The sequence below is a fragment of the Somniosus microcephalus genome, unplaced genomic scaffold (genome assembly GCF_052327205.1).
Source record: "Somniosus microcephalus isolate GS21.2 unplaced genomic scaffold, FLI_Smic_1.0 unresolved_chr7, whole genome shotgun sequence".
Classification (NCBI taxonomy): domain Eukaryota; kingdom Metazoa; phylum Chordata; class Chondrichthyes; order Squaliformes; family Somniosidae; genus Somniosus; species Somniosus microcephalus.
Window position 1 is genome coordinate 37,065,092 of NW_028225185.1, and position 10,297 is coordinate 37,075,388.

The 10,297-nt window shown below is 53.5% G+C and overlaps 1 pseudogene across 1 annotated transcript; it reads right to left on the reverse strand.

Annotated features, from left to right (window-relative positions):
• Nucleotides 1-3,933: 3,933 nt before the first annotated feature.
• LOC147086799 (C3a anaphylatoxin chemotactic receptor pseudogene) lies at nt 3,934-9,950 on the reverse strand (annotated as a pseudogene). The gene is made up of 2 exons (XR_015075714.1): nt 9,817-9,950; nt 3,934-5,621 (listed from the first exon to the last, which is right to left on the reverse strand). The product of XR_015075714.1 is annotated as a C3a anaphylatoxin chemotactic receptor pseudogene (transcript).
• Nucleotides 9,951-10,297: the final 347 nt, after the last annotated feature.

The window sequence follows — 10,297 nt, forward strand, 5'->3', positions numbered from 1 at the left end:
AATAAGGATCTCTGAGAAACAAGAAATGTAAGCTATTTGTTTTTGGACTGTAATGTTGCGATGGACTCACCAGCTGTTAACTACATGTCGGTTCTTTAATAAATGTATATATTTTTAGAATTGTCTCAAATTAATATTTCTGTATAAAACTCGCAAACTCAAATCTCTGTATATTCTTTGGTGAAGAGTTGCAGAGTCCTGTGGGGTATTCCGGACCCTTATAATATCCGGAAGGTTACAGTCTAGTTAAACTTATTGAAAATGCTACCTGGAGGACAGTAACATCTTCAGTCATTCCTTTCCTTTAGGGAGAGAGAGCCTGAACCTTTAGACCCATTTAAGCGTCTTATGGAATTCGGCTATCTCTAACTTAAGTTGAAGGTGAATATCTGGGGTAGCCCGAAAGGGCTAGGACTGTAATTATCCCTTCAGGGAATAGAGGGTTATGCTGATAGAGTTAGATGAGGAAAGACGGGAGGAGGCTCGAGTGGAGCATAAACGCCGGCATGGACTGGTTGGGCCGAATGGCCTGTTTCTGTGCCGTACATCCGATGTAATCCTGTGTATGTTAGAGAGAGCAAAAGAAAGATTGGGGTTCTCACATGGGGAAAAGGCAAACCTGAAATAAAGATAGAATCATAGAATGGTTACAGCACATAAGGAGGCCATTCGGCCTGTCGATCCCGTGCCAGCTCTCTGCAAGAGCACTTCAGCTAGTCCCACTCCCTCTGCCCTTTCCTTCAGGTACTTATCCAACTCCCTTTTGAAAGCCACGATTGAGTCTGCCTCCACCGCCCTCTCAGGCAGTGCATTCCAGATCCTAACCACTCGCTGCATGAAATAGTTTTTCCTCATGTCGCCTTTGGTTCTTCTGCCAGTCACCTTAAATCTGTGTCCTCTGGTTCTCGACCCTTCCGCCAATGGGAACAGTTTCTCTCTATCTACTCTGTCCAGACCCCTCATGATTTTGAACACCTCTATCAAATCTCCTCTCAACCTTCTCTGCTCTAAGGAGAACAACCCCAGCTTCTCCAGTCTCTCCACATCACTGAAGTCCCTCATCCCTGGTACCATTCTGGTCAATCTCCCCTTAACCTTCTCTGCTCTAAGGAGAACAATCCCAGCTTCTCCAGTCTCTCCACATCACTGAAGTCCCTCATCCCTGGTACCATTCTGGTCAATCTCCCCTTTACCTTCTCTGCTCTAAGGAGAACAACCCCAGCTTCTCCAGTCTCTCCACATCACTGAAGTCCCTCATCCCTGGTACCATTCTGGTCAATCTCCCCTTAACCTTCTCTGCTCCAAGGAGAACAATCCCAGCTTCTCCAGAGTCTCCACATCACTGAAGTCCCTCATCCCTGGTACCATTCTGGTCAATCTCCCCTTAACCTTCTCTGCTCCAAGGAGAACAATCCCAGCTTCTCCAGTCTCTCCACATCACTGAAGTCCCTCATCCCTGGTACCATTCTGGTCAATCTCCCCTTAACCTTCTCTGCTCTAAGGAGAACAACCCCAGCATCTCCAGTCTCTCCACATCACTGAAATCCCTCATCCCTGGAACCATTCTGGTCAATCACCCCGCAACCTTCTCTGCTCCAAGGAGAACAACCCCAGCTTCTCCAGTCTCTCCACATCACTGAAGTCCCTCATCCCTGGTACCATTCTGGTCAATCTCCCCTTAACCTTCTCTGCTCTAAGGAGAACAATCCCAGCTTCTCCAGCCTCTCCACATCACTGAAGTCCCTCATCCCTGGTACCATTCTGGTCAATCTCCCCTTAACCTTCTCTGCTCTAAGGAGAACAACCCCAGCATCTCCAGTCTCTCCACATCACTGAAATCCCTCATCCCTGGAACCATTCTGGTCAATCACCCCGTAACCTTCTCTGCTCCAAGGAGAACAACCCCAGCTTCTCCAGTCTCTCCACATCACTGAAGTCCCTCATCCCTGGTACCATTCTGGTCAATCTCCTCTTAACCTTCTCTGCTCTAAGGAGAACAACCCCAGCATCTCCAGTCTCTCCACATCACTGAAATCCCTCATCCCTGGAACCATTCTGGTCAATCACCCCGTAACCTTCTCTGCTCTAAGGAGAACAATCCCAGCTTCTCCAGTCTCTCCACATCACTGAAGTCCCTCATCCCTGGAACCATTCTGGTCAATCTCCTCTGCGCCCCCTCCCAGGCCTTGACGTCCTTCCTAAAGTGTGGAGCCCAGAATTGGACACAATACACAAAGATGGACAAACTTTTTTTAAAAAGGTGTAAACTTGAAAAGTTTCTTAAAAATTGTAATTTTTATTCAAATGGACAAATTTCACTGTGCACAAAATTAAATGAGTTTTACAGGTGCATAACATTTGTTTATTAGTAACAGCGCTGTCAGAACCCCAGTCGTACCGAATCCCTCTCGGTCTAAATCTTAGTGGGGAATTTAAGAGAGCGCCGACTGCGGGAAAGCCAAAGTTTTGAATCAGTTTCAATGACTGCACAGATTGCCGGCTCTGTGAGTGGGGTGGGTGGGTAGAGCGCCGCCTGTCCCGGAGCTGCTGAAGACCGACCGCAACTTCGGGATTTCGCCGTGCGCGCCTGCGGACGTGGCAAACCCCCAAGCCGCCGTCAGCTCCAAAGGCGGAATGACGGCAAAGGCTGCCAGTTTGCCATCATGCCGACCGCAAATTCCGGCCCATTGATTCACCATCAGAGTAATTCATCAGAGCTCCGGGGATGAGGGACTTCAGTGACGTGGAGAGACTGGAGAAGCTGGGGTTGTTCTCCTTAGAGTAGAGAAGGTTAAGGAGAGATTGACCAGAAAGGTACCAGGGATGAGGGACTTCAGTGATGTAGAGAGACTGGAGAAGCTGGGATTGTTCTCCTTAGAGCAGAGAAGGTTAAGGGGAGATTGACCAGAATGGTACCAGGGATGAGGGACTTCAGTGATGTGGAGAGACTGGAGAAACTGGGATTGTTCTCCTTATAGCAGAGAAGGTTAAGGGGAGATTGACCAGAATGATACCAGGGATGAGGGACTTCAGTGATGTGGAGAGACTGGAGAAGCTGGGATTGTTCTCCTTAGAGCAGAGAAGGTTAAGGGTAGATTGACCAGAATGGTACCAGGGGATGAGGGACTTCAGTGATGTGGAGAGACTGGAGAAGCTGGGGTTGTTCTCCTTAGAGCAGAGAAGGTTAAGGGGAGATTGACCAGAATGGTACCAGGGATGAGGGACTTCAGTGATGTGGAGAGACTGAAGAAGCTGGGGTTGTTCTCCTTAGAGCAGAGAAGGTTAAGGGGAGATTGACCAGAATGGTACCAGGGATGAGGGACTTCAGTGATGTGGAGAGACTGGAGATGCTGGGGTTGTTCTCCTTAGAGCAGAGAAGGTTAAGGGGAGATTGACCAGAATGATACCAGGGATGAGGGACTTCAGTGATGTGGAGAGACTGGAGAAGCTGGGATTATTCTCCTTGGAGCAGAGAAGGTTAAGGGGAGATTGACCAGAATGATACCAGGGATGAGGGACTTCAGTGATGTGGAGAGACTGGAGAAGCTGGGGTTGTTCTTCTTAGAGCAGAGAAGGTTAAGGGGAGATTGACCAGAATGATACCAGGGATGAGGGACTTCAGTGATGTGGAGAGACTGGAGAAGCTGGGATTGTTCTCCTTAGAGCAGTGATGGTTAAGGGGAGATTGACCAGAATGGTACCAGGGATGAGGGACTTCAGCGATGTGGAGAGACTGGAGAAGCTGGGGTTGTTCTTCTTAGAGCAGAGAAGGTTAAGGGGAGATTGACCAGAATGGTACCAGGGATGAGGGACTTCAGTGATGTGGAGAGACTGGAGAAGCTGGGGTTGTTCTTCTTAGAGCAGAGAAGGTTAAGGGGAGATTGACCAGAATGGTACCAGGGATGAGGGACTTCAGTGATGTGGAGAGACTGGAGAAGCTGGGGTTGTTCTTCTTAGAGCAGAGAAGGTTAAGGGGAGATTGACCAGAATGGTACCAGGGATGAGGGACTTCAGTGATGTGGAGAGACTGGAGAAGCTGGGGTTGTTCTCCTTGGAGCAGAGAAGGTTAAGGGGAGATTGACCAGAATGGTACCAGGGATGAGGGACTTCAGTGATGTGGAGAGACTGGAGAAGCTGGGGTTGTTCTCCTTGGAGCAGAGAAGGTTAAGGGGAGATTTAATAGAGGTGTTCAAAATGATGAGGGGTTTTGATGGAGTAAATAAGGAGAAACTGTTTCCAGTGACAGGAGGGTCGGTAACCAGAGGACACAGATTGAAGATAATCGGTAAAAGAACCAGAGGGGAGATGAGGAGAATGTTTTTTACGCAGCGAGTTGTTGTGATCTGGAACGCGCTGCCTGAAAGGGCGGTGGGAGCAGATTCAATAGTAACTTTCAAAAGGGGGAATTGGATAAACACTTGAAGGGGAAAAATTGCAGGGATTTGGGGAAAGAGCGGGATGGGAAGTGGGACTAACGGGATTGCTCTCCGACAGAGCCGGCGCAGACTGGCTGGGCCGAATGGCCTCCTCTGTGTTGTACTAAATCTATAATTCTACCATGTACAATAAAACAGCCTCAGACACTCTCCCCAATGCTGGACCGGGACTTCAGCCGGGTGCTGTTGACCGACAGCGTCTGGTCCTCGCTGAAGGCGTAGCGGAGCGAGGTGGCCAGCGAGCGCCGGAACCTCTGGCGGAAGTCGCGGCCCACGAAGACGTAGAGGACGGGGTTGAGGGCGCTGTTGAAGGAGGCCAGGCCCACCGCCGCATTGTCCCAGGTCACGGCCACTGGGTGTGGGGCAAAGGCCTGCAGCAGGCCGAAGACGTGGTAGGGCAGCCAGCAGACGAAGAAGGCAGCCACCACCACCGCAATGAGCCGGATGGGCTTCTTGGACTTGGCGAACTTGGCCCCCCGCACCTTCAGGCCGATCAGGAGGTAGCAGGTGGCCATGACTAGGAAGGGGAGGCCAAAGGCTAGCAGGGCCCGCGTCACCTCGACGACCGCCTTGGTCCTCTCCCGGAAGTAGGTCTGGCTGTAGTCCACCGAGCAGTAGGACAGGCCGTGTGGCGGGTAGGCCAGCACCCGGCGGGTCAGCAAGGTGGGCAGGCACATGAGGAAGGCCAGCAGCCAGGCCCCGCCGCAGGCGGCCCGGGCCCGGCTCACGGTGCGGCGGCGCTGCGCCCAGACGGCCCGGGTGACGGCCAGGCAGCGATCGACGCTGATCAGGGTCAGCAGGAAGACGCTGGCGGCCATGTTGAGGACGATGGCCGAGGGGATCAGCTTGCAGAGCAGGTCGTGGCTGGGCCAGCGGTTGGCCAGGGCGACGTTGGCGATCTGGAACGGCAGCGAGCAGCAATAGGCCAGGTCGGCCACGGCCAGGTGCAGGAACCAGACGGAGTTGACCGTCCGCTTCATCTTGAAGCCCGCCACCCAGATGACGGCGACGTTGCCGGGGGCGCCCACCAGGAAGGTGAGGACGTACATGGCGATGGACAAGATGGAGGCCGCCGTCCATTGGCGCCCAATCTCCCCCTCATCCTCGGGGTAAGTGTAGTTCATGTAGTCAGTGTAGTTGGAGGTGTCATCGTCAAAGTAAAAGTCTTGGTCGTACATCACGGATCTGGAAGAAAAGTTGTTCATGAAAATGAGAGGGGCGAACTTTTGGCAGCAAAGAAAGGTAAGAGAGAGAGAAAGAAAGAGAGAGAGAGAGAGAGAGAAAGACAGACTCGCATTTCTCCCGCACCTTTCACCACCTCAGGACGTCCCAAAGCCCTTCACAGCCAATGAAGGACTTTTTTTGAAGTGTGGTCACTGTTGTAATGTGGGAAACGCAGCAATTTGCACACAGCAAGCTCCCACTAACAACAGTGTGATAATGACCAGATCATCTGTTTCAGTGATGTTGGTTGAGGGATAAATATTGGGCCCAGGACACCGGGGAGAACTCCCCCCGCTGCTCTTCTTCCAATACTGGCCGTGGAATCTTTTACATCCACCCGAGAGGGCAGACGGGGCCTCAGTTTAACATCTCATCCCGAAAGATGGCAGCTCCGATAGTGCGGCGCTCCCTCAGTACCGCCCCTCCGACAGTGCGGCGCTCCCTCAGTACCGCCCCTCCGACAGTGCGGCGCTCCCTCAGTACCGCCCCTCTGACAGTGCGGGGCTCCCTCAGTACTGCCCCTCCGACAGTGCGGCGCTCCCTCAGTACCGCCCCTCCGACAGTGCGGCGCTCCCTCAGTACCGCCCCTCCGACAGTGCGGCGCTCCCTCAGTACCGCCCCTCCGACAGTGCGGCGCTCCCTCAGTACCGCCCCTCCGACAGTGCGGCGCTCCCTCAGTACCGCCCCTCCGACAGTGCGGCGCTCCCTCAGTACCGCCCCTCCGACAGTGCGGCCCTCCCTCTGTACCGCCCCTCTGACAGTGCAGGGCTCCCTCAGTACTGCCCCTCCGACAGTGCGGCACTCCCTCAGTACCGCCCCTCCAACAGTGCAGCGCTCCCTCAGTACTGCCCCTCCGCCAGTGCGGAGCTCCCTCAGTACCGCCCCTCCGACAGTGCGGCGCTCCCTCAGTACTGCCCCTCCGACAGTGCGGCGCTCCCTCAGCACTAGCACCGGGGGAGTGTCGGGCCTGGGATTTTGGGGGCTCGAGTCTGTGGAGCGGGGGCTCGAACCCACGACCTTCTGACTTGAAGGTGAGAGACCGTGAGACCCAGTGAGCCACGGCGCAAGCGCGGTGGTCTGAATGGCCTCTTCCCGTTGCGCAAATGTTGACTGTGTTCCTTTGGGTGCTGAAGTGGGTGGGGTCGACTGTTTAATGGGATGGCCTTTGGTAGCCTCATTGGTCTCGTGGCTACTTGTGGGAGCGCAGATTGGCTGCGTGCACGGAGGGTTGTTAGAACGGTTCTCCACAAGGGGCGCTATTGAGGGAGACACGGCGGCCAATTTTAAACAGGATTGCAATGGCAACCATCCAACTCACGCTGGTCAATCTTTCGTTTTACAACAAAACCGCATCACAAAAGCCACAGAAAAGCCCCGAGCGCAGAACACCTGCGAGTTTGCAAAAACAAACAGCGAAAGGCGGAGTCTGGCTAAATCGAGAAGCAGCTGCCAGACGACCACAAGAGCTGGAGAGAAAAGACTCCCATTTCTCCAGCGCCTTTCCCCAACTCAGGACGTCCCAAAGCGCTTCACAGCCAATGAAGGACTTTTTTTGAAGTGTGGTCACTGTTGTAATGTAGGAAACGCGGCAGCAAATTTGCGCACAGCAAGCTCCCACTGACAGTGCGGCGCTCCCTAAGTCCAGCCCCTCGGGCCTGTTACATTAGGAACAGGAGGAGGCCATTCAGCCCCCTTGAGCCTGTTACATTAGGAACAGGAGGAGGCCATTCAGCCCCCTCGAGCCTGTTACATTAGGAACAGGAGGAGGTGATTCAGCCCCTCGAGCCTGTTACATTAGGAACAGGAGGAGGCCGTTCAGCCCCCTCGAGCCTGTTACATTAGGAACAGGAGGAGGCCATTCAGCCCCTCGAGCCTGTTACATTAGGAACAGGAGGAGACCGTTCAGCCCCCTCGAGCCTGTTGCATTAGGAACAGGAGGAGGCTGTTCAGCCCCCTCGAGCCTGTTACATTAGGAACAGGAGGAGGCCATTCAGCCCCTCGAGCCTGTTACATTAGGAACAGGAGGAGGCCATTCAGCCCCCTCGAGCCTATTACATTAGGAACAGGAGGAGACCGTTCAGCCCCTCGAGCCTGTTACATTAGGAACAGGAGGAGGCTGTTCAGCCCCCTCGAGCCTGTTGCATTAGGAACAGGAGGAGGCCATTCAGCCCCCTCGAGCCTGTTACATTAGGAACAGGAGGAGGCCGTTCAGCCCCTCGAGCCTGTTACATTAGGAAGAGAAGGAGGCCATTCAGCCCCTCGATCCTGTTACATTAGGAACAGGAGGAGGCCATTCAGCCCTCATGAGCCTGTTACATTAGGAAGAGGATGAGGCCATTCAGCCCCTCGAGCCTGTTACATTAGGAACAGGAACAGGCCATTCAGCCTCCTCGAGCCTGTTACATTAGGAACAGGAGGAGGCCATTCAGACCCTCGAGCCTGTTACATTAGGAACAGGAGGAGGCCGTTCAGCCCCTCGAGCCTGTTACATTAGGAACAGGAGGAGGCCATTCAGCCCCCTCGAGCCTATTACATTAGGAACAGGAGGAGGCCAATCAGCCCCTCGTGTCGGTTACATTAGGAACAGGAGGAGGCCATTCAGCCCCCTCGAGCCTGTTACATTAGGAACAGGAGGAGGCCATTCAGCCCCCTCGAGACTGTTACATTAGGAAGAGGAGGAGGCCATTCAGCCCCCTCGAGACTGTTCCACCATTCAGTGAGATCATGGTTGATCTGTGACCCAGCTCATCTACCCGCCTTTGGCCCGTATCCCTCAATACGCTTTGGTTAACAAAAATTGATCAATCTCCGATTTAAAATTAACAATTGACCCCCAGCATCAATTGCCGTTTGCGGAAGAGAGTTCCAAACTTCTACCACCCTTTGTGTGCCGAAGTGTTTCCTAACTTCACTCCTGAAAGGTCTGCCTCTAATTGTTGTCCTACGCCTCCTGTAGTCCCGGACTCCCCAACAGTTAACAAGGCCTTTAGGAGCTCGTGCACGTATCCCCAACCTATTCAAATGAGACGGTTCGGGAGTTCAAATGCTTGGTGAAGGAGGTCGGTTTTAAGGAGCATCTGAAAGGAGGAGAGAGAGAGGCGGAGAGGTTTAGCGAGGCAATTCCAGAGCTCAGGGGCCCTGGCGCGGTCGCCAATTTTGGAGCGATGGATATCGGGCGGAAACGCGCGAGGCCGGAATCGGAGGAGCGCGGAGATCTGGGAGGGGTTGTAGGGGCTGGAGGAGTTTAAAGAGATAGGGAGGAGGGGGGGGCGGGTGAGGAGGCCACGGAGGGATTTGAAGCCAAGGATGGGATTCAAGCCAAGTCCCTCTCTTTGGTATTGGACGCACAGCACGATCCCAGAAACGGCACTTGAGCCAGGCGGCTCGGCTGATCGGTTTGTCGAGGCTATTGGCTGAGGGAGAAATGTCCTTGATGTCCACTGTCAGCGCCAAGTAAGTTCTATCTCACCACGCCTAAGTGTTCGCTTTAAGAGGCATCCTGCCCAGCCAAAGACAACCCTTTCTCAATCCTTTTCCAAACTTTTATCTGTGCTTAAAACCTTCACCCACACCCCCGCCTCCCCGCCGCAGCTCTGATAGCAAGTCCTGTTCACCCATCACCCGCTGTGCTCACTGACCTGCGTTGTCTCCCGGTCCCCCCAACTCCTTGATTTTAAAATTCCCATCCTTGTCTCCAAATCCCTCCGTGGCCTCCTCGCCCAACCCCCCCCACCCCCTCCTCCCTATCTCTGCAACCTCCTCCGCCAGCCCATACAACCCTCCCAGATCTCCACGCCGCTCCGATTCCGGCCTCACACGCTTCCGCCCGATTTCCATCGCTCCGCCACTGGCGACCGTGCCAGGGCCCCCGAGCTCTGGAATTCCCTCCCTAAACCTCTCCACCTCTCTCTCTCTCTCTCTCCTCCTTTCAGACGCTCCTTATAACCTACCTCCCTGACCAAGCTTTTGGTCACCGGTCCCCAATATCTCCTTGTGTGGCGCGGTGTCAAATTTACGCTCCTTGTTGTTGTTTGTTGTTACCTCGGCGAAGCAATTTTCGACGTACTGAAAGGATTCATATCTTGACTTCTAACAACCACAGAGCTAATTATGCCCCCAAAAGAATTAAAACAAGGCTAAATAATAAGCCACCTACTTGTCACAGCTTCGAACCCCGATCACAGGCAGGTCCTGAGAGACTGGGTCTGTTCAAAGGCTGCAATTGCCAGGAGCTGAGCTACAGGTGGGACTCGGAACCCATCTGCTCCGTGATAAGTCAGTCTTGCTTGAGTCCCAGAATTGCTCTGTTCCTCAAACTCAGAAGCTCCGAGATCAAACTTTAGACATCTGACAGAAACTGACCTCTTCCCCTTTTCTGTTGCAGTGCAATCAAGATACAGCGTTGGTTAGATAGTCAGATAAAGGTCCATCTACACTGTCCCTATCAAACACTCCCAGGGCAGGTACAGCACGGGTTAGATACAGAGTAAAGCTCCCTCTACACTGTCCCTTCAAACACTCCCAGGGCAGGTACAGCACGGGTTAGATACAGAGTAAAGCTCCCTCTACACTATCCCCATCAAACACTCCCAGGGCAGGTGCAGCACGGTGTTAGATACAGAGTAAAGCTCCCTCTG